At 37.6% G+C, this 25,137-nt stretch overlaps 1 pseudogene; it reads right to left on the bottom strand.

Annotated features, from left to right (window-relative positions):
- Positions 1-3,596, bottom strand: part of LOC101610763 — a 121,878-nt pseudogene extending 118,282 nt beyond the window's left edge.
- Positions 3,597-25,137: the final 21,541 nt, after the last annotated feature.

Below are 25,137 nucleotides of genomic sequence, written 5' to 3'. Positions count from 1 at the left end.
AACTGCTGTGAATGATGCATGCAACAAGTCTGATAAGATGTTATTATCACTGTGTCTGTTCCCAGGCCTGCAGACTTTATGCCTACTATGCATACTATGTTAGTGTGTTTGCTGTCCCTGCAAGGCACTACAGGACAGCAGGAGCCCTTGCAGTTGGGAGATGGGGAAGACTTGGTGAAAGAACATGTTTAGTGGATGGAGAGTTGGCATAGGTGCACACAGCCCACATCTCAGAGCGGGATCAACATAAAAATCCTTTTAATAACTGGTTTAGGATAAAACTAAGTGTGCCCTGTTCACATGGCTCAGGAACCCAGAGCGAGACTGGATATCTCCATGTGTGTTAACTATGTGTCCAACTATGGGATGCTAATGAAGATATGTGCAGAGAGGGCTTGAACAATTTCTTTAGCTTGTCAGAATGGCCTTTTAATAAAAATACTATCTGCCTCATCACAATATATTTTTTAATAGTATCACACCATAAGTAACACAAAACAATTAATGAAAGAGTCTAGATGAAATTTTTTTATTTTTTTATTTTTGTGTGAGATTATTTTAAAGTTTTTACTCTGCCACATCAGCTATTATTGTTTTATGTGTAAAACAAATATTTGGCCCAATTGTCTCTTAATGAGATTGTCTATGTGAATGCTTCTCAGAATGGTCATTATTTTTACCACAATGAAATTCTGTGAAAATTTAGTCCAGTAATCCTAAGTAGAAAATTCATTAAGAGAAAGAAGAGATACTGGTGAAATATGTCCATGTTGTTGGTAGGGTGATGCAATCCCGAGCTAAGAAACTCTGAAGCTGCCTGCCTTTGTGTTCTGCTAGTACATACATTAAACATGGCACAACTGTCAGCATCACTAATTCCAGAGATAATGTGTGCAATGTTGCACATCATTCAACTGACAAACAATTGGCAGGTAGCTTTTTCAATAGCAAGATAGATTTTTATATGGGATGTGCTGATTGCTTATGTGAGTCCCTTTGAAATTTAACAGCAGAAATAATTAGAGCTGTAAACCTCTTCTAAGTATAATTAAATTACTATTTATACCCATTGTCATTTTTTAAAACAGGCTGAGGCTTTACTATGGATCAAGGAAGAAGGAAAGGAATAAGGGAAAACAGGATAGTTCTTTCAAGGCAGTAAACATTGAGAATTTTATGCATGAAACTATGTGAGTTTAAATACCGAATCACTAAGAGATTATTTCAGAGAGATGGGTCCATGACTCTTTAGCCGTTAAGAAAGAAATGTATTCTGCAAAAGAACAGGCATGCTTTTGTGCTAAGTAGCCATAAGATAGACCACAGTCTGTGATTCTGCTTACCTACTTGGGTAAGAGCAAAATGAGACCAAAGAATGTCTGCACTGTGAAAACTGAGTTTTGTATTTGGTAGCTTATTAAATCTCCATTCCTCCTTAAAGGAACCTTTTAGTTAACTCTAAGCCAGCAATAGTATAAAAATTCTTAGAAATACACTGTTCAGTTAAAGCATGTGAATTGCTGAAGGCAAGGGTGGGCTCTGTAACCATTGACCATTTTCTCTTTACCCTGCTTACAAAGGCTGAATAAATAAATCCAGGAGGTCTCAGTTTTCTTTTATATCTACAGACTTTATAATGCTCAATGATATTCTAAATCTAGATGAGTGGAAAAATACTTGTCATCTGACATGTAGGATGTATTACTAGATCCTCAGCCTACCTACTTGCTTAAAGACTTGAAATTCCAGTAGTCTGTTTTATCCTTTAAAACAGAAGATCAGCAACTGGGCAACTGGAGTCACATGGTGATAAGATCTGGTTTTGCTCATTAAATGATGGCAAAGAAGAGACATGACTGCATTGAAGGCTAGCATGGGGAGCATGGCATCTTCTGGCACTGGCACTAAAGGCCTAAAGCAAGGTGGACTGTATTCTGCCCTGGCTTCTTCACATGCCTTCCATTTCCATATGTGGAATGAAAACACAACATTAGATGACTGTTAAAGTGTATCCTAGCCATAATATATGATGATTATTGCCAAGGTCTGCAAATTCCAATTTCCATATTGAATATAATATTAAAGTCTTTTAGCTACTATTTTAAGAATTTAATACCTACTATAACAATAATTCTCCATAGCTGAATTGAAACATTACAAATACATTAGAAAAGTAAACTATCATTGATTTCTGTCCTCCACACACACATGCATACATATATGAGCATGCTTACATGTATGCATCTATGCCACACACACATACAGATGAAGAAAATCTAAGTTCATATACAATTTTGAGACATGGCCTAAGGTACTGAACAGAAGTCAACCTGACATGATGCTCACACAAGTACAATAATGGCACACAATCATGGTGTGTTACCAACTGCTCTTGATTTGGCTAATGGATCCACTAAATGGAACGGAATCCATACCTGGAACAGGGAAACAAATCAGAACCATATCCAAAAACTAGCCTGCTCTCCAATATGATGCTCCCACCAATAGTGGGCTACAAGAGGGCCTACACCTATTAAATTCTCTCTAAAACAATAATGGGTATCCATGTATCTTGTACTGACCTAACTATCCATGGGAGGATTTTCTTCTCTTTTTCAGATCGATGCAGAACCTGAGGAGAAAATCAACCTATCATACCCTACCTGGGCACCAGCTAAAGCCATAGAGTTATTAGGGTAATGAACAAGAGATGCTTTCTTGGTTAACCTGGTACCAGCACAAGAATGAAGGAGACAGACACAGAGAACACTTAACTCCTAAAAAATCTGATATATAGAGACTCCCAAGACTTCCCATCATTGAAACAGACCTAAAGTGAACCCAACATGTCTCAGGGAAATTCACAGAAGAGAGGGTGGAAATATTGTTAGAGCCATAAGTTGGGTCATTATGCACAGAGACATTACCTCTTATCTATAACTGATTGCCACCCCCACAAGACAACACCCACAGCTGTCATGAGAGAAGGCTAATGATGGTACCATCATGGCTTTATATGCACTATATACATAACTAATAATAATTTAAATGTGAAAAAAAAAAGCTGGAGGGAAGGATTAGAGGTTCAAGCACTTGCCTGCAAAGCCAAGGGACCCAGGTGAGATTCCCCCAGGACCCATGTAAGCCAGATGCACAGGTGGTACATGCATTTGGGGTTTGTTTGCACCGGCTGGAGGCCCGGGTGTGCCCATTCTCTGTGTCTCTCTCTGTCTTTCTCTGTCTCTCTCTCTCTCTGTGTCTCTCTTTCTCTCTCTTTCTAAGTAAATAAATTATATAAAAAGTGAAACAAATCACAACATATAGTATAGAATATGAATTATGTTAACACATAAAATTCTTACAACGACTTCCAGCCAAGATGGTGACTGCCTAGCTGTGCTGCAGATACCGGGAAAAGAAAGGCAAGAAATTAAGGGTTATCCGGGTCTTCTTGCCAATGGGAGGACACAGAGTGGGGAAAAACAGGGAATCACGGATCTCCTCTCAGGTGGGTAGTCTACCCCCCCATACAGCAGCTGTGGTCGAATTGTGCGCCTGCCAACCTGCTGCACTGACCCTGCAGGGACCTCCACCATTGTGCTCTAATCACGCATGCTGGCACGCCAGGCTGTGCTTGGTTCTACACCCGTGGGGGCCACATCTGCTGTGATTAGGTGGCTGCCAGACCCCCCGCTGCTGTGCTCCATCGCTTACCTGCCAGCCACCCTCTGCTGTGTCTTGATCCCGTGCATTCATCAGCTGCCTCTGCACTACAATTGCACGTGCAGCAGGCCCAGTCCCACAGCAAGGGCCACACAAGCCCACACTGAGTCACTAGCACCAGCTCAGGTGCCATCCCCTACCTGTCCGTTGCCACCGATACCCCACCCTCCTGAGGCAGGAGAGCACAGACTGCAGGTCCCGGTGTTCACAGCCAGAGTTTGGACAGATTTAGGGCTTTCTACTTCAGTCCCCTTTCAATCTAGAAGGCAGGCAACTTTAGTGCATTACTGGATGAGAATTCAGGCAAATTTGGCACACCTGTAAGGCAGTAGATAGGCGGCTTTGGCAAGAGAGAGCAAAAACCCAGGCTGCTATAAACTGCCCTAGGCTGCCTTGGATTTTCACTGAGCTAGAGCCAAGAATGCTCCACCCACCTAACTGCACCTACACTGACATGGGTAGACCACAGCGCAAAAGAAATAACATGAAAAATAAAATGCAAGAAAATCCAGACAGATCACCCAGTCTGACAAAGATTACATCTAACCAAAACATAGAAGAGTGTTTAGGTTCAGAACATCAAGTGGAAGCTATGAGCAAAGCAACCCTGACCAACCTACTGCTAGAACATGCAGGAAAGCTACAAAGGACAGATAATCATGTGGATGCTACCATCACTAAGCTAGACCAATATGATAAGACACTGGAAGGAATTCAAAGAGAGATCAGAGACAGTGATAAAAAGAGGACCTTAAAAATCAGCTGGCCACACTAAATGAAAACATAAAGAAATGCAAGGATGATTTCCAAGAATCATGAAGAAAATCCAAAAATGAGGTGAAAAGGGAGCTGGACAGAGTGATGGAAGTAATACATAGGAAAGTAGTAGAAAATACAAACTTAATTGAACAAGTCCAAAACTTGGTAGAGGCTCTCAAGAAGAGAGTGCGAAGTGGAGGATAGAAACTCAGAGCTGGAAGACAGGATGGAAGAAACAGTTTGAGAGTCTAAATATTTCAGTAAGTTCAAAAGTTCCTGTGAACAGAACATGAGGGAATTGTGGGATACACTCAAATGTCCTAATATCAGAATCATTGGAATACCAGAAGGAGAAGAATTTCAGACCAAAGGCATAGAGAACTTATTTAACACAATAATTGAAGAAAACTTCCCCTGTCTCTTAAAAGAAAGGCCCATCAAGATACAAGAAGCAAACATAACTCCTAACCGACTAGAACAAAGGAGAAACTTCCCAAGACGTATTATCATTAAGATTCTAAACATTGACACCAAAGAAAAAAATCCTAAAAGCAGCTAGGGAAAAACAACACATCACTTTCAAAGGAAACCCCATCAGAATTACTTCACACTTCTCAATGGAAACCCTGAAAGCTAGAAGAACCTGGAATGATACTCTCCAAACTCTAAGAAACTATGGCTTCCAACCCAAACTACTCTACCTGGCAAAAGTCTCCCTTATAATAGATGGCGAAAGGAAAACTTTCCATGACAAAACTAAGCTTTACAATTATATGAACACAAAACCAAAACTACAGAAGTATTCCAGGAAATTCTCCACAGAGAAGAAATAAATAACCAAACACAAATGCCTACAAGAAGCAGATCACAACAACCAAACCCAGAGTAGGCAGAAAAAATTTCAAATTCCATGAAAACACCAACACACCTCTAACCCACAACATGGCAGGGATCAAATCAAGTCTCACAGTCATCACCCTAAATATTAATGGCCTTAATTCACCCATCAAGAGACACACGCTAACAGGGTGGATCAAAAAATTTGACCCCTTAATCTGCTGCCTTCAAGAAACCCACATTACCACTAAAGACAGAAACCTCCTCTGGGTGAAAGGGTGGAAAACAATATTCTAAGCAAATGGGAATAAGAAACAAGCAGGTGTAGCTATATTAATATCGGATAAAATTGACTTCAAATCAAAAACAATCAAAAAAGACAAATAAGGATACTTCCTACTTATAAACGGAACAATCCATCAAGAGGATATTACCATCATAAATCTGTATGCACCAAACACAGGGGTACCACAGTTCATAAAACAAAACCTACTTGACAATAAAACAGAAATAACCACCAACACCATCATAACTGGGGACTTCAACACACCATTATCAGTAAAAGACAGATCATCCAAACAGAAACTCAACAGGAAAGTAAGAGAGCTAAACAAAACCATAGAACACTTAGACCAAATGGACATCTACAGAACTTTCCACCCCAAACACACAGACTACACATTCTTCTCAGCAGCCCATGGAACATTCTCTAAAATAGACCATATACTGGGTCACAAAGACTGCCTCCACATATTTAGGAAAATAGACATAATTCCCTGCATGATATCAGATCATAAAGCTATATTCCTAGAAATCAACACCACAAAACCACCAAGAATCCTAATGGCAACTGGAAACTAAAGAGCACACTATTAAACAATAAATGGATAGTGGATGAAATAAAAAATGAAACTGCAAAATTCCTGGAATTGAATGACAATGAGAACACATCATACCAAAACTTATAGGACACAACAAAAGCAGTCCTCAGGGGAAAATTCATAGCACTCAATGCCTTCATAAAAAAGACAGAAAGATCCCAAATCAATATCATAACCATCCACCTAAAGGCACTGAAAAAACAAGAAAAATCCAACCCAAAGAGCTCCAGAAGGAAAGAAATAATTAAAATCAGAGCATAAATTAATGAATTGGAAACCAAGGAAACATTTAAGGCAATTGACAAAACAAAGAGCTGGTTCTTTGAAAAAATAAACAAGCTTGACAAACCTCTGCCAATTTGATCAAGCAAATAAAGGAGAGATTCCAAATTAACAAAATTCAAAATGAAAAAGGAGAGATCAGAACAGACATAAGTGAAATTGGGAGAATCATCAGGACTTATTTCAAAAATCTCTACTCCACAAAACTGGAAAATGTGGATGAGATGGATAAATTCCTGGACAGATATCATATAAGAAATCTAGACTCAGAGCAGATTCATCACCTCAATGAACCCATCACACTCAAGGAGATTGAAAAAGTAATAAGAAACCTCCCAAAAAAGAAGAGTCCAGGACCAGATGGATTCCCATCCAAATTTTATCAAACCTTCATGGAAGAAATCAAACCAATCTTTCTAAAACTGTGCCACACATTTAAAGAACAGGGAAAGCTACCCAACTCCTTCTATGAAGCTAGTATCACCCTGATCCCAAAATCGGGCAGAGATGCCACAAGAAAAGGAAACTACCAGCCTGTTTCTCTAATGAACATAGATGCAAAGATCCTGAACAAAATACTAGCAAACAGAATCCAATAACACATCAAAAGCATTATCCACCTTGACCAAGTGAGATTTATCCCAGGAACACAAAGGTGGTTCAACATACAAAAATCTGTCAATGTAATACACCACATAAAGAAGCTTAAACATAAAAACCACATGATCATTTCGATAGATGCAGAAAAGGCCTTCGACAAGATACATCATTTCATAATCAAAACATTGGAGAGAATCGGCATGGCCGGTTCACAGCTTAACATAATAAAGGCAATATACAAAGCTACAAAGGACCAAATAATACTTAATGGAGAGAGACTGGAGGAATTCCCATTGAGATCAGGAACAAGACAGGGATGTCCTCTCTCACCTCTGCTTTTCAATATAATTCTGGAAGTCCTAGCCCAAGCAATAAGACAGGAGAAGGAAATAAAAGGGATACAATTGAGAAAGGAAGAAGTTAAGTTAGCTCTATACGCTGATGACATGATTGTTTATGTAAGAGACCCGAGAGACTCCATCCCAAAACTCCTGAAGGTGATTAACTCCTATAGCAAAGTAGCATGATACAAAATCAATGCACAAAAATTGGTAGCATTTCTGTATGCAAATGACAAAGATACAGAGAAAGAAATAAAGGACATAATCCCATTTTCTATAGCAACAAAAAAATAAAATACCTTGGAATAATGTTAACCAAGGAAGTAAAAGATCTATACAATGAAAATATAAAAACTCTCAAAAAAGAAATTGAGGAGGACTTGAGAAGGTGGAAAGACCTCCCTTGCTCCTGTATAGGCAGAATTAACATTGTGAAGATGACAGTCCTACCAAAGGCAATATATAGATTTAATGCAATTCCAATTAGAATCCCTACAGTGTTCTTCACAGAGATAGAAAAAATGATCTCAAATTTCATATGGAAAAACAGAAGGCCTCGCATATCCAAACATATCCTCAGTAAAAGAAATACCTCTGGTGGCATCACCATACCTGATCTAAAGCTATACTACAAAGCCATAGTAATAAAAACAGCATGGTACTGGCATAAAAACAGGAGTAGACCAATGCAATAGACTTGAGGACCCGGATTTTGGAATAAGCAACTATAGCTACTTGATATTAGACAAAGGCCTGAACAATATAGGCTGGAAAAATGATAGCATCTTCAACAAATGGTGCTGGTCAAACTGGATAACCACATGCAGGAAACTAAAACTTGATCCACACATTTCACCATGCACTACAATCAAATCCAAATGGATCAAAGACCTCAACATAAGACCAGACACTTGAATACTACTGGAAGAAAATTTAGGAAGTACTTTCCATGATATAGGAATGGAAAAAGACTTCTTCAACAAAACCCCGTGGCTCAAGTACTTAAACAGTCACTCAACCAATGGGATCATATGAAGCTGAAGAGTTTCTTTACAGACAAGCATATAATAAGCAAAGCCAATAAAATAACCTCAGAATGGGGAAAATATTTGAGGGCTATCCAACTGATAGAGGCCTAATCTCTAGAATCTACAAAGAACTCAAAAGCCTAAACAATAAGAAGACAAATACCCACTCACAAAATGGGGCACAGAGTTGAACAGGCAATTCACAGAGGAAGATATAAAAATGGCAAACACACACCTAAGAAAATGTTCATCATCCCTAATCATCAGAGAAATGCAAATTAAAACAACTATGAGATTCCACCTTACTCCAATAAGGATAGCCAACATCAAAAAATCAAATGAAAATAAGTGCTTGTGAGGATGTGGAGAAGCAGGAATACTCATTCAGTGTTGGTGGGAATGTAGGATGGTACAACCACTTTGGAAAGCACTATGGAGACTCCTGAAAAAGTTGACTATAGAAATACCAACAGACCCAGTTACACCCTTACAGGGCATCTACCCTAAAACTTGCAAACCACACGCTAGAGAGATTTGCTCAACCATGTTGTAGCGTCTCAATTCGTACTAGCTAAAAGCTGGAATCAAACCAAATGTCCATCATTAGAAGAATGGATAATGAAGATGTGGTATATCTACACAATGAAATTCTATACAGCAGTAAGAAAAAATGACACAAAGAAATTTGAGGAAAAATGGTTGAACCTGGAACAGATCATTCTCAGTGAACTTACCCAATCACAGAAAAAAAATCGACACATAGTCTCACTCATCTACAGCACCTAACCTGAATCTACCCAAGATACCTTACATACCCAGCAAGCACATCATGGACTAGACAATAGGATGGATGGGGAGGGCATTGAAGGGTGGAAATCAGTAATCTGGACCCAAACTGGAATGGTACCATAAAATTCTACTTCCTAAAAGACAGACCAAATGGTGAACCTTCACTAGAACCTTACAGGAAACACCTGAACCATAAGACACTGGAGAGGGTAGGATCAAGACCAACCTAAACCTTCTATATCTTTCCCCCCTCCCTCTCTTCCTCTTCCCCCTCCCCACCTCTCTCTCTCCTCTCTAACTCTTGTATATTAGTTATGTTTTTCCTCAATTTCTTAGTGGGCACTGACCTGTAGCCCCCACTACCAGCTTGGGGCTACCATCCACAATGAACTTTTGATCAGAGAAACCTACAAGGTTTCCCAAAACAATGACAGACTTCTGTCAGAGTACTTGATGACCCACCAAAGGCCAGTGGTAAGACCCTATTGCTGAAGACTCCATAAATGGAATGATGGCTGGAAGCCAGGGAGAGTCAGTCCGCAGACAGTCAGCGTGTCTAGTGCCAGAAGGTGCTACATGGGCAACTGGGGGAATGACCAATATCTGTCCAAGAAACTCATGGTCTAACCTAATTAGCAACAAATAACCTGATGTAATGCCCACACAAGTGCAATAGTGGCACACAGCCATGGTGGGGAACCAGCTGTTCTTGATTGTATAGTAACTTGAATATAAATATGTCCCCCATAGCCTTAAGGTTTTTTTTTTTTATTATGATTAAGCTTCCTACTTAAGTCTTCAGCAGTGTTTGGTATGTGACTGGGGTAGGGGGGATGATCTTGATCCCAGCCCTATTAGGTACGGCAAGGGTAAATTTGAGTTTTGTCTGTTTGCATTTGCAAGTGTTGGCTTCTCTCTCTCTGCTGTGGATGCTTAAGTGAGCCATCTTCTTCAGCCATGGTGAAAGGTCCCCTGAAATCTATCAGCCTGAAATAAACTTGTTCCTTCTATCAGCTGCTTCTGGTGAGATGTTTGTCCCATCTACAAAAAGTTAACTGCAAAACATTATAATCTATTGTGTTTCAAATAGTTTCAGTTTATTCTTAGTAATTGAGTGTATGGTCTAATACTTTTAATATGAATATTGTGATTGAATTCTTACAAGAGTAATTGAATTGTAGTTATTAAAATTAAAAATAAAGCTACAGAAATTCCAAACATTTTTCCTGCAGATATGAAATCAAAAATAGTATAATAAGTACAAGAACATTGAAACATGATGTGTGACATTTTCCCCCCAAACATTTTGCTTTCAAAAGTCTCATAAACACTAGTAGCCTGGTAAAATAAAGTTCAATGCTACATAATAAAATATTCTGCTACTTTCAAGAACATAGAAGGAGGGCTGGAGATGTATCTCAGTGGTAGAATGCTAACACAGCAAAGCTCTAAATTCAATCCCCAGTACTTCAATAAATAAAAAAAGATGGATGTACATATAAGTATGTTGATATATGATAATGTAGTTGACATTTTTTTTTTTTTTTGGTTTTTCGAGGTAGGGTCTCACTCTGGCTCAGGCTGACCTGGAATTCACTATGTAGTCTCAGGGTGGCCTCGAACTCTCGGAGATCCTCCTACCTCTGCCTCCCAAGTGCTGGGATTAAAGGCGTGCGCCACCACGCCTGGCAAGAGTGATTAATTCTTAACATACAATAAAGTTAGATATTCATACTGGATGGAAGGAAGTAAAACAAATTGGGACAGAGACAGATCTGAAGGACTCTGAAATCCAACATGAATTGTTTATTCCTAGAGGCCTACAACACCTCAGCAATGAAGCAGACCAAAAATGAACCCAACATGGCTCAGGGAAATTTTGCGGAAGAGGGGGAGGAAAGAATGTCAGAGTCACATGTTGGGTCATGATATGCAGAGACATTTATCGTACCAATAACTGTGGGCTAACTCCACAATGCACGACCCATTTACATCAACAAGGAGGGGCCATTGGGAGGTGGTAGGTCATGGATGAGCTTAAACAATGGTACAAAACTGCCTTTATTTGCTGAAAAGAAAACTAATAAATTAAATTAAAAAAATAGAAATACAGTTAAATGATGAATATTTAAAACAAAAAAGGAATTGATAGTTTTCAAGATAATTTTAAATAAAGTACTGATATTTACTTAGCTGATAAGAGATTTTACCATAAAATTCCATAAAATCATTTAGAATTTAAAACCAATCTAGCAGCATATGAGCATGTCAAAGAATATTTTTTTCTCATGGAAACAGAAATTTATTATTTCAGTGAATCAGCCAATCTCTTACTTTGATATAATACATGGTCTATTTACATTTATTGTAATGTACTAAAGTGGATTGGATTAATTTTATCCCTTAATAATATGTATGCAAAGTATAAATTATCAGTAAGTCATATGCAGGGATTCTAAATATCACTAAATCATCATGACCAATAAAGTTTATCTGAGCATAGAACCAAATTAAGATAAGAAAATCAATCAATATGATAGAATAAAGATTAAAACCTGAACATCTCAATATTTCTGGAATAGTTGTTTTAATTTGTATTTCTCTGATGATTAGGGATGATGAACATTTTCTTAAGTTTGTGTTTGCCATTTGTATTTCTTCCTCTATTAACTGCTTGTTCAACTCTTTGCCCCATTTTGTGAGTGGGGTGTTTGACTTTGTGCAGTTTAGATTTTTGAGTTCTTTGTAGATTCTAGAGATTTGGCCTCTGTCAGTTGGATATTCAGCAAATATTTTCTCCCATTCTGTATGTAATCTATTAGCTTTGTTTATTGTATGCTTGTCTGTAAAAAAACTCTTCAGCTTCATGTGATCCCATTGGTTGAGTGACTATTTAAGATAGTAAGCTACTGAGGTTTTGTGCAGGAAGCCTTTTTCCATTCCTATATCATGGAAAGTACTTCCTAAATTTTCTTCCAGTAGTAGTTGAGTTTCTGGTCTTAAAACAACTATGAGATTCCACCTTACCCCAATAAGGATAGCAAACATCAAAAAATCAAATGAAAATAAATGCTGGCAAGGATGTTGAGAAGAAGGAACACTCATCCACTATTGGTGGGAATGTAAGATGGTACAACCACTTTGGAAAGCAATATGGAAACTCCCAAAAAAGCTGACTATAGACATAACAACAGACCCAGTTATTCCCTTACTGGGCATGTACCCTAAAACCTTCAAACCACAGGCAAGAGAGATTTGCTCAACCATGTTTGTAGTGGCTCAATTCATAATAGCTAAGAGCTGGAATCAACCCAGAAGTCCATCACTAGAAGAATGGATAACTAAGATGTGGTATATCTATACAATGTAATTCTATACAGCAGTAAGAAAAAATGATAAAATGAAATTTGAGGAAAAATGGATGAATCTGGAAGAGATTATTCTCAGTGAACTCACCCAATCACAGAAAAAAAAAAAATCGCCACATAGTCTCAGTCATCTATAGCACCTAACCTGAATCTATCTAAGATGCCTTACATATCCAGCAAGCATCTCATGGACTAGATAATAGGATAGGTGGGGAGGTAAGGGAGCACAATGTAGGGGTGGGAAACACAGATCTAAACCCAAATGGCGGGCTTAAATGGTGGGCTTAGCGGTTAAACACTTGCCTGTGAAGCCTAAGGACCCCGGTTCGAGGCTCGGTTCCCCAGGTCCCACGTTAGCCAGATGCACAAGGGGGCGCACGCATCTGGAGTTCGTTTGCAGAGGCTTGAAAGCCCTGGCGTGCCCATTTTGTCTCTCTCCCGCTATCTGTCTTTCTCTCTGTGTCTATCGCTCGCAAATAAATAAATTAAAAATTAAAAAATAAAAATAAAAATAAACCCAAATGGCAATGGTACCATAAAATTCTACATCCTAAAAGGCAGACCAAATGTCTGAACCTTCACCAGGCCCTTAGAGGGAACACCTGAGCCACAAAACCCTGGAGAGGGTATGATGAAGACTGACCATAATCTTCTACAGCTTCTTTCTTTTTCTCTCTCTCTCTTTCTCCTAACTCTTTTATATTAGTTATCTTTTTCTTCCTTTTCTTAGTGGGCACTGACCTGTAACTCCCAGTACCAGCATGTGGCTATCATCCACAATGAGCTTTTGATCAGAGAGACCTACAAGGTTTCCTAAAAGAAAGACAGAGTTCTGTCAGAGTACTTAATGACCCACTAGTGGTAAGACCCTACTGCTGACACCTCATGTGGTTGACATGTAAAATGGAATGGCATGGCTGGAAGCTGGAAGAGAGTCAGTCCCCAGGCAGTGAGCACATTTAGTGCCAGAAGTGCCATTGGTGACTGGGGGAAAATGACCAATTCCTGTCCAAGCAACTCAACTAACCTACTTAGCAGCCAATAACCTGTCCTGATACTCACACAAGTGCAATAGTGGCACACAGCCATGGTGGGAAACCAACTGCTCTTGATTCAGCTAACTGATCCCCTCAGTGGTACGGGACCCATAGCTGGAGCTGGGAAACAAGTCAGAACCATAACCAAACATAAGCCTGCTCTCATTATCAAGCTACCACCAATTGTGGGCTGCAAGAGGGCCTACACCTATTAAATTCTCTATAAAAATGTAAAGGTTATCTCATTTGAATGGTGCTAACTTACTCTCCATTAGACAATCTGCTTCTCTTTTTCAGATAGATGTAGATCCTAAGGAGAGAGTCACCCCATCATACCTCAAAGGGGCCCTGGATGAAACTAAGAACAATTGATGAAACAAGCAAGCTTGCTGTTTTCCTAGTGAACCAGGTACCAGCACAAGGGGGAAGGAGATCAACTCAGAGAAAAATAAACTCTTGCCAAACCAGAGATCCAGAGACCCAGAGGCCCACAACACCTCAACACTGAAGCAGACCATAAATGAACCCAACATGGCTCAGGGAAATTTTGTGGAAGAGGGGGTGGAAAGAATGTCAGAGCCACATGTTGGGTTATGATATGCAGAGACATTTATTGTACCAATAACTGTGGGATAACTTCACAATGAATGACCCATATACTTCAACAAGGAGGGGCCAAGGGTGGTGAGGTAAGTTATGGATGAGCCTAATAATGGTACCAATGACTGGTTGAAGTCAAAGTGAGCCATCACATTAACCTTCTCCAGCAGGCTCAGTGAGATAAAAGGTATTCAGAGATATCTCCAGGAGACATATGAATGTATTGAAGGAGAATCAACAAATGGTTGAGTTCATAAGTCAATTGGATAAACTCAATGCGTACATGACAAAATGCAGAAATTAAATCTAAGAGATAATAAGTAAGTCCAATCAAGGAATGAAATCAGAATTCAAACAAAAGATGAAGATAATGAAGAAAAGCATAATATGAGACAACAATGAAGTAGTTTTATTAAAATGTTCCCCCAAAAGGCTCACCAACCAGTGAGACCATATGGAGGTTAGAATATATGAGCTAAAGGACAGAGGAATTAGATCAGGAGTCCAAAATTTATGCCAAATTTAAAAAATATGAACTGAACATGAGAGAACAGTAGAATAACTTAAAAAGACCTATTTTACTTGAATCATGTGTATATAGGAAAGGGAAGACATACAGACCAAGGGTATAAAAAATATTTTCAAAAAATAATGAAAAAAATTTCCCTACCTTACAAAGAGGGACCCATTCATGTACAGGAGATGAATAGATGACCAAATAGATAGGAACAGAGAAGAGATTCCCCATGTCACATTATAATTAAAGTACTAAAAACAGAGGACAAAGAAAGAGTATTAAAATCTTCAATAAAGAGCTGAAGAGATGGCTTAGCAGTTAAAATGCTTGCCTGCAAAGCCCATGGACCAGTGTTTGACTCTCCAGATCCCATGTTAGCCAGAAATACAAAGGTGAGGCAAGCTCAAGGTCACACATGCCCACTAGATGACACAAACATCTAGAGTTAGATTGCAGTGGCTGCAGCCCTGGTGCACCAGTTCTCTCTCTCTCCTCTCTTTCTCTTTGTCTCACTCACTTGCTCTCTCTAAAAAATAAAAATTGAGGGCTAGAGAGATGGCTTAGCTGTTAAGCACTTGCCTGTGAAGCCCAAGGACCCTGGTTCAAGGCTCGATTCCCCAGGACCCAGATGCACAAGGGGGCACACACGTCTGGAGTTTGTTTGCAGTGGTTGGAGGCCCTTCTTCTCTCTCTTTCTCTCTCTGCCTTTTTCTCTCACTGTCTCTCTCAAATAAATAAATAAAAATGAACAAAATAAATTAAGTAAAAATTTTTTAAAAAAACTTCAGAGACAAACAGCTCATTATATACAAATTAAGCCCATCCAAATGACTTCTGACTTTTCAGTGGATACTCTAAAAGTCAGAAGAGCTTGGAATGGAGTATTTTAAAACCTAAAACACCATGGCTATCAACCCAAAATATACCCAGCAAAATCATCCCACATAATAGATGGTAAGAGAAACACTTTTCATGAAATAAACCAGCTTTATGATTACATGAGCACTGATTCAACCTCACAGAGAGTACTGCATGGAAGATTCCACACTCAATAGATGAACTAACATACACATGAAGGAAAAAAAAGAAGAAAAAAACAATAATCAAGACTAGAATTGATGTTCAAGCATGCAAAGACCAAAAACCACACCAAACTCCACAAACCCTCAATGATTAAACCTCACAATTATAAGGCTGAAAATTAATGGACTCAATTCCCCAATCAAAAGGCACAGATTATCAGGCTGGATCAGATAAATGGATCCATCTATTTGCTCTCTGAAAGAAACCCACCTTACAATTAAAGGTAAACACCACTTTAGGGGGAAATGATGGAAAAAAAAATTATTCCAAGCAAATGGAAACAAGAAATAAGTAAGTTTGGATATACTAATATCACACAAATCGGCCTTAAACCAAATATAATCAAAAGAAATAGAATTAAATCAAAATGAGATTAATCACTTAAATAGACCTATAACAAACATGGAGATCCGAACAGTTATCAATAATCTCCCAACTAAAAAAAGCCCAGGCCTGGATGGATTCACTGCTGAATTTTACCAGACTTTTAAGGAAGAGCTAACACCATTGCTTCTTAAGCTTTTCCAGGAAATAGAAAAAGAAGGAATTCTACCAAAGTCCTTGTATGAGGCCAGCATCACCCTGATACCAAAACCAGGCAAAGATAGAACAAAAAAAGAAAATTACAGACCAATCTCCCTCATGAACATAGATGCAAAAATTCTCAACAAAATATTGGCAAACAGAATACAAGAGTATATCAAAAAGATCATTCACCCTGACCAAGTAGGCTTTATCCCAGAGATGCAGGGATGGTTCAACATACACAAATCTATAAATGTAATACATTACATAAACGGGTTGAAGGACAAAAATCACATGATCATCTCATTAGATGCAGAGAAAGCATTTGACAAAATCCAACATTCCTTCATGATAAAAGTCCTACAGAGACTGGGAATAGAAGGAACATATCTCAATATAATAAAGGCTATTTATGACAAGCCTACAGCCAACATATTACTAAATGGGGAAAAACTGGAAGCTTTTCCACTAAAATCAGGAACAAGACAAGGGTGTCCACTGTCCCCACTTCTATTTAATATAGTTTTGGAAGTCTTGGCCATAGCAATAAGGCAAGAGACACACATAAAAGGGATACAAATTGGAAAGGAAGAAATCAAGTTATCATTATTTGCAAATGACATGATACTATACATAAAGGACCCTAGAGACTCTACTAGCAAGCTGTTAGAGCTGATCAAAACCTACAGCAATGTAGCAGGATACAAAATAAATACACAGAAATCAGTAGCCTTCATATATGCTAACAACAAACACACAGAGGATGAAATCAGAGAATCACTCCCATTCACAATTGCATCAAAAAAAAAAAAATACCTTGGAATAAACCTAACCAAGGAAGTAAAGAATCTATACAATGAGAACTTTAAATCACTCAAGCGAGAAATTGCAGAAGACACTAGAAAGTAGAGAAACATCCCTTGTTCCTGGATTGGAAGAATCAATATCGTGAAAATGGCAATCTTACCTAAAGCAATCTACACATTTAATGCAATCCCTATCAAAATTCCAAAGGCTTTCTTCATGGAAATAGAAAAAACAATCCAAAAATTCATCTGGAATCACAAAAAACCTCGAATATCTAAAATAATACTGAGCAACAAAAAAGAGGCTGGTGGTATCACCATACCTGATTTTACCCTATACTACAGAGCCATAGTAACAAAAACAGCATGGTACTGGCACAAAAACAGACATGTAGATCAGTGGAACAGAATAGAGGACCCAGATGTAAGCCCAAGTAGCTATAGCCACCTGATATTCGATAAAAATGCCAAAAATACTCATTGGAGAAGAGACAGCCTCTTCAGCAAATGGTGTTTTGAAAACTGGATAAATATCTGCAGAAGGATGAAAATAGATTCTTCTCTCTCGCCATGCACAAGAATTAAGTCCAAATGGATTAAAGACCTTAACATCAGACCGGAAACTTTGAAACTGCTAGAGGAAAAAGTAGGGGAAACCCTTCAACATATTGGTCTTGGCAAAGACTTTCTGAATACAACCCTAATTGCTCAGGCAATAAAACCACAGATTAACCACTGGGACCTAATGAAATTACAAAGATTTTGCACAGCAAAGGACACAGTGAAAAAAGCAAAGAGGTAACCTACAGAATGGGAAAAAATCTTCGCCAGCTATATATCTGATAGAGAATTAATATCTAGGATATACAAAGAACTCAAAAAGCTAACTAATAAGGAATCAAACAAGCCAATCAAAAAATGGGCTATGGAGCTAAATAGAGAGTTCTCAAAGGAAGAAATACGAATGGCATATAAGCATCTAAAAAAATGTTCTACGTCACTAGTCATCAGGGAAATGCAGATTAAAACTACATTGAAATTCCATCTCACTCCTGTCAGATTGGCCACCATCATGAAAACAAATGATCATAAATGTTGGCGGGGATGTGGAAAAAAAGGAACCCTTCTTCACTGCTGGTGGGAATGCAATCTGGTCCAGCCATTGTGGGAAACAGTGTGGAGGTTCCTAAAACAGCTAGAGATTGATTTACCATATGACCCAGCTATAGCGCTCCTAGGCATATATCCAAAGGACTCATCTCATTTCCTTAGAAGTACATGCTCAACCATGTTTATTGCTGCTCAATTTATAATAGCTGGGAAATGGAACCAGCCTAGATGTCCCTCAACAGATGAGTGGATAATGAAGATGTGGTACATTTATACAATGGAGTTCTACTCAGCGGTAAAGAAAAATGAACTTATGAAATTTGCAGAAAAATGGATGGACCTGGAAAGTATTATACTAAGTCAGGTAACCCAGGCCCAGAAAGCCAAGCGCCACATGTTCTCTCTCATATGTGGATCCTAGCTACAGATGACTGGGCTTCTGCGTGAGAATGAAAATACTTAGTAGCAGAGGCCAGTAAGTTGAAAAGGAGACATAAAGGGTGGAGAAAGGAAGGGAGGAGGATACTTAATAGGTTGATATTGTATATATGTAATTACAATGATTGTAATGGGGAGGTAATATGATGGAGAATGGAATTTCAAATGGGAAAGTGTGGGGGTGGGGAGGGAGGGAATTACCATGGGATATATTTTATAATCATGAAAAATGTCAATAAAAATTAAAAAAAAAAAGAAATAGAGAAGGTCACTTCATATTCATTAAATGAACAATTCAACAAGAGCATCATGGGAGCATCTAATTTTATATTACAAATTATTCTACACAATAAACCAGATATAAATTCTAACGCAATAATAATAGGAGACTTTTTAACACCCCACAACTATCAATAGACAGATCTTCTAAGCAGAAAATTAGGAGAGACAATGGACCTAAACAATACCAAAGATCAATAAGATCTAAAAGACATCTATAGAACATTTCATCCAAATTCTACTGAATACATATGTTTCTCAGCAGCCCATGGAATCTTTTACAAAAGAGACCATATATTAGAACATAAAGCTTGTTTTCACACCTTTAGAAAAACTGACATAACGTATCTGACAATGTAATGAAAGTAAAAATCCACAATGAGTACAGAAAACACAACTCCTTAAGACTGAACAACTCGCTAACAATGAATGGATTGTTAAAAAATCATTAAGGAAACCAATAAATTTACAGAATTGAATGAAAATGATAGCACAACACATCAAAACTTATGGGACACAATAAAGGCAGATCTAAGAGGGAAGTTTATAGCACTAAATACCCATATGACAAAGATAGATCTCAAATAAATAACTACCCATCTGGAGGTTTTGGAAAAAATAAGAATAATATACTCCTGAGAGTGCCAGAAATAAAAAAAAAAAAAAAAAAAATTATAAAGATCAAAGCAGAATAAATGAAATAGAAATATAGAAAACAATTTAAAAATTGATGAAACACAGGCTGGAGAAATGGCTTAGCAGTTAAGGAGCTTACTTGTGAAGCTTAAGAACCCAGGTTTGATTCCTCAGTACCCACATAATCCAGATGCACAAGATGGTACATGCGTCTGGAGTTCATTTAAATTGGCTGGAGACCCTGGTGCATGGTCATTCTCTCTTTCTCTTTGCTTCTCCTCTCTCTCTCACTCCCCCTGCCTCCCTCTTTCTGTCAAATCAATCAATAAATTTTTTGAGTGATGAAACAAAGAGCTCATTTTTCAAAAATAAACAAGATTGATAAGCCATTAGTTGAATTAATCAAAAGAAAAAAGAAGACTTAAATCAACAAGATAAGAAATGAAAATGTAGATGTCACAACTGAAACCAATAAAATTGAGAGAATCACTAGGCATGGTGTCACATGCTTTTAATCCAAGCACTTGGAAAGCAGAGGTAGGAGGATTGATGTAAGTTAAAGGCCACCCTGAGACAACACTTTGAATTCCAGGCCAGCCTGAGCTAGAATGATACCCTACCTCAGAAAAACCACAAAAACAAACAAAAAATTAAGAGAATCATCAGTATATACTGACATATACTGATGTCAAGGACTTGTATTCCATAAAATTGGAAAACCTTGAAGAAAAAATCCTTGATTCATACCACCTACAAAATTAAACCCAGAACAAATAAATGACTCAAACAAAATGAAAACTGAAAAATGAAACTGAAAAAGTAATTTAAAGCCTACTAACAAAAAATGTTCTGGCCCATGTGACTGCACTTCCAAATTCTATCAAATCTTCATTCAACAACTAAAACCATTTCCCTTCAAATTATTTCAAATAATTGAAAAAGAGGGAATGCTTCCAAACTCCTTCTATGAAGTCAATATTACACATAACTCAAGCTAGACAGAAACAAAAGAAAACTATGGACCAATATCCCTGATGAAACTAGATGGAAAATTCTTAAGAATATCCTTGCAAACTGAATCCAAGAACTCTCAAAAGCATCATTCACCACTGCTAAGTAGGTTTCATCCCTGGGATTCAGGGAGGTTGTTCAATATGTGGAAATCAATAAACATAATACACCACTTAAACACAGAAACCACATGATCATATCAATCGATGAAGAAAAGACCTTCAATAAAATACAACATCCCTTCATAAATAAAACAATGGAGAGACTTGGAATGGAGGGGTCATATCTCAACATAATAAGGGTGATATTGAAAGCACCTATGACCCAGATTATAATAAATGAGAAAAAAAAATCAATGTTTCCACATTCAAGGCTGGAACAAAAGAGTGGTGCTCACTGTCACCACTGCTTTTCAACATAGTACTAGAAGTCTGAGCAACAAGACAAGAGAAAGAAATGGAAGGGATAAATTTTGGAAGAGGGAAATACTGAAAAGAGAGAGACACACAGAGAAAAGAAATTTCAGTGATGCTCTCCCATTTACAATATCCACAAAAAAATCAAATATCTTGGAATATCACAAACCAAGGAAGTAAAAGCCCTGTACAATTAAAGCATTAAAACATTGAATCAGGAAATTGAGGAGACTTCAAAAAGATGGAAAGACCTCTCATACTCATGGATTAGAAGAATTAATATTAAATGGCCATAAAATGGCCATAATGCCAGAAGCAATAGACAGATTCAATGCAATTTCAATAAAAATCCAACAACATACTTTATAGTTAGAAAAACATAATATCAAAAGTCATATGAAAGCACAGCTGGCCTCAAATAGTCAAACATATCCTTCACAGAAGAAATACTTCAGGTGGAATCCACATACCTGATTTTTAGACATACTACAAATCCATAGTAACTTAAACAACATGGTACATACACATAGACCAGTGGAATAGAATATAAGACCTACCTGTCAATTTGAGCTACTGTAGCCATCTAACCTTTGAAAAGTGGCCAAAAACACAAAATGGAGAAAAGATTGCATCTGCAACAGTGGTGCTGGATAACTTGAAGAGCCATATAGCCACATGTAAAAAACTATATCCATATCTACTTTTCTCACCCTGCACAAGAGGCAACTCTAAACTGACTAAGGACTTAAACACAAAATCTGAAACCATAAAATAAATAGGATAAAAATAGGGAGAATTCTTCACTATATAGGCATAGGGAAAGACTTCCTGAATAAGACCATAGTAATTAGAAATTAGACAAACACTCAACCAATGGGACCTAATAAAATTAAAAAGCTGTTTTACAGACAAACAAAACATCAACACAGTCAATAAAGAACCCACAGAATTTTTGTGCTGACAGAACACAGTGAGTTCTGAAGAATGGTGCTCCTCTCCCTGCCTTTCACCAAATCTGGTTATATACTTAACTTCAGTCCTGACCCTGTCTCTTTTAGCCTCAGGTAGAGTTTCTCCTTCCTTTTTCCCTCTCTCTCTCCCTCGCTCTCTTATAGTAGCTTCTTACAATTATTATGTGAGCCCAGTGGTTATGATATGTTATTTTGGCTGCAAAAACTTGATTTAGATAAGTTACAAACTTAAGGAACTTCATTAAAGGTTTAAAAAAATGCTCAGTAGTTACTGGTAGCTGGGTTTATAGATGCCTTCAAAACTAAAGCCCACGAGAACAACAAATTCTAAATGTCTTCTTCCATTCATTCCTCATTTTTTTAACCTATTTTTGTTTCCAGATAGGATTTTCCCCTTTTCTACATTTATGGTTTAGTGAACGGGGATTTTCCCAAGTACCAAGTCTCACATTTATTTTCCATCTTAGAGTGATGTGGTGTGATGTCTTCACCACCTCACATAGAAAGTTTACTTAGAGGCTTTTTCAAGAGAGGTAGAAATACAAGGCAAAGATGATAGGTGCACCTTGATTCCCAGGCTCTAAAAAGAGCAGGTAGGATGGTACATGTAAGTCATTAAGAAAAAAATGAATGCAATCTAAAGATAAAATAACACATGTGGTCTGGTTTTACATTTGAGAACAAAGAAATGAATCTTCAGTCAACATACAGACTTGAGAACCCCTCTGCTTTCTCTGAGGCAACATTCTATTGTAGCATTACTTTGGATTGTTACCTGTGTGGCTCCCTGAATTAGTACTTGTTAGCTTTTTATATATATACTTTGGGACATACCTGTAAGTTGAGCCAATGTGAATTATGTTTCATTGTATGTATATTACATTTCTTTTTCTATTAGAGAAGGTTATGATTTCCTGATAATGTTGCTCTTTTAAGGTGTATATATTGTAGTGTACAATGTTCTAAATTTTGAAGGATTTTATAAAACAAAAGTTATTCAAATTTTCATGTTTTGTAATAGCTGGTCCTTTATTTAAATGATGGATTTATTGGTGAAACATGAATATAATTTGAGTGTAAATAAATTCTGTTTTAAAGAAATGAACTTAAATATTTTTATTAAATGAATTTCTATTAAATTATTTCCATCCTATGTATCATACAAAGAACTCTCTGAATGTTTGAAAAACTTTACCAGCTATATCTACAACAAAGTTCTAATATAAAAGAATCAATAAAGAACTCAAAACATTAATAATAAAGAACAAATAATTCATTCAAAAATGGGGTAGAGAACTGAACAGGGCATTATCAAATGAATAAATTTAAATGGTCAATATACATTTACAGAAATGACTAAGTATGCTGAACATATAAATCAAAATATCTTTGAGATTTTAGATAGCACTTACCAAAAAATTGAAAGATAGTAAATGATGCCAAGTCTTCAGGGGATGATTCATCATTCATCACTGGTGGGAATGCAAAACAATACTATGGAAATCAGTATGACAACTCCTGGAAAAGATGAAAATAGATCTGCCACTTGATTAAGCTATGTCACTCCTGGGAATATGCCCTAAAATCTCTACATTTTATTACAGAAAAAAACTAGAATCAGCCCAATGTCCATCAACAGATGAATGGGTAATGAATATGTGGTACATATACACGATGGAATTCTATTCACCAAGAAAAATGAAATAATGAAATTTGCAGGAAAATGGATGGTGTTGAAAACTATTCTAAGCAAAGTCATCCAGGCACAGAAAAACAAATGCAGCATGTTCTCCTCTCATGTGCAGGTCCTAACTGGGATCAATAGGAGATCAATGTAAATGGCAGCAAGCATCAAGAATATGGACATAAAAAATAATGAGATCAGGAGAATGAAAAAATAGGGAGGGAGGAATGAAGGAAATACACTCTGTACTAGGTGAGTGACAAAATAGAGGAGGTGGGAGAGAACTGGAGGGGCAATTTAATTGAAATAATGAATTAATTGTAGCCTAAGATTGGACACAGAAGAATGTGGTCAAAGTTGATTTCATAAGAAGGTCAATATGATCATATTGGCCTAGGATGACCTTCTTATGAAATGACAATATGGCTAGTAAGTGTACTAATGTGAACTGTGCATATGTTACTTGTCAATTTAGTATGTACTAAATTTAATGTGAAGAAAAAGGGTAAAAAAGCAATTTCAGAAGTAGTAAGGACAGAGAAGATGCTTCCTTTGCACAATGTCAACATATGACTTCTAGGGTTGGGGGGATGTTTCAATGGGTAAAGTGCTGTACATTAGAGCTTGAACACACATGTCTGGATCCCTAAAATGCATATGAAGGGCAGGTTTGGAGGTATGCACCTATAATCCTAGAACTGAGTGGATAAAGACTATCGTTCAACTAGTGAGCTCTAGGTAGGTTCAGAGACACACTGTCTCAAGAAAATAAGATGGAGAGTAATTGAACAAAATTTAGTGTTGATCTCTGGCTTCCACATGCTCCTGCACAAATAAAGCCATGCACACACATCCATGTCAATACACATATGAACATACTTACTTTCACTGTTCAACTTAAAGCAGAAGTAGGTATTCATACAAATGGAGATGCAGTGATCTCAGTATATGTTCACACACATGGGGATGCAGTGTTTTCAGTAAGTGATCACACACTTTTGAATGCAGTGATCTCAGAAAATGGTCAAATATATGGGGATGCAGTAATCTTAGTAGATGGTCACACACATGAGAATGCAATGAACTCAGTAGATGATCACAGACATGAGATTGCAGTGATCGTAGTTGATCACACACATAGGGATTCAGTGACCTCTGTGTATGTTCACAAATATAACATGCAGTACAGGATCACAGAAATGGGGATGCAGTGGTCTCAGTGGATGATTTTCAACATGGAGATTTAGTCTTTCCAGTGGAGTCAAGTCTTCTCAGTAGATTATCATACCTGGGGATAGAATCATCTAGTAGGTGAACACACCCCTGAGATGCAGTGTTCTAAGTAGATAAACATATGTGGAGATGCAGTTATCTCAGCACATGATCTCATACATCAGAATGCAGTGTTCTCTTTCA

This window comes from Jaculus jaculus, chromosome 17 (assembly GCF_020740685.1).
Source record: "Jaculus jaculus isolate mJacJac1 chromosome 17, mJacJac1.mat.Y.cur, whole genome shotgun sequence".
In the NCBI taxonomy this organism is placed as follows: domain Eukaryota; kingdom Metazoa; phylum Chordata; class Mammalia; order Rodentia; family Dipodidae; genus Jaculus; species Jaculus jaculus.
This window is presented reverse-complemented; position numbering and strand designations above follow the sequence as displayed.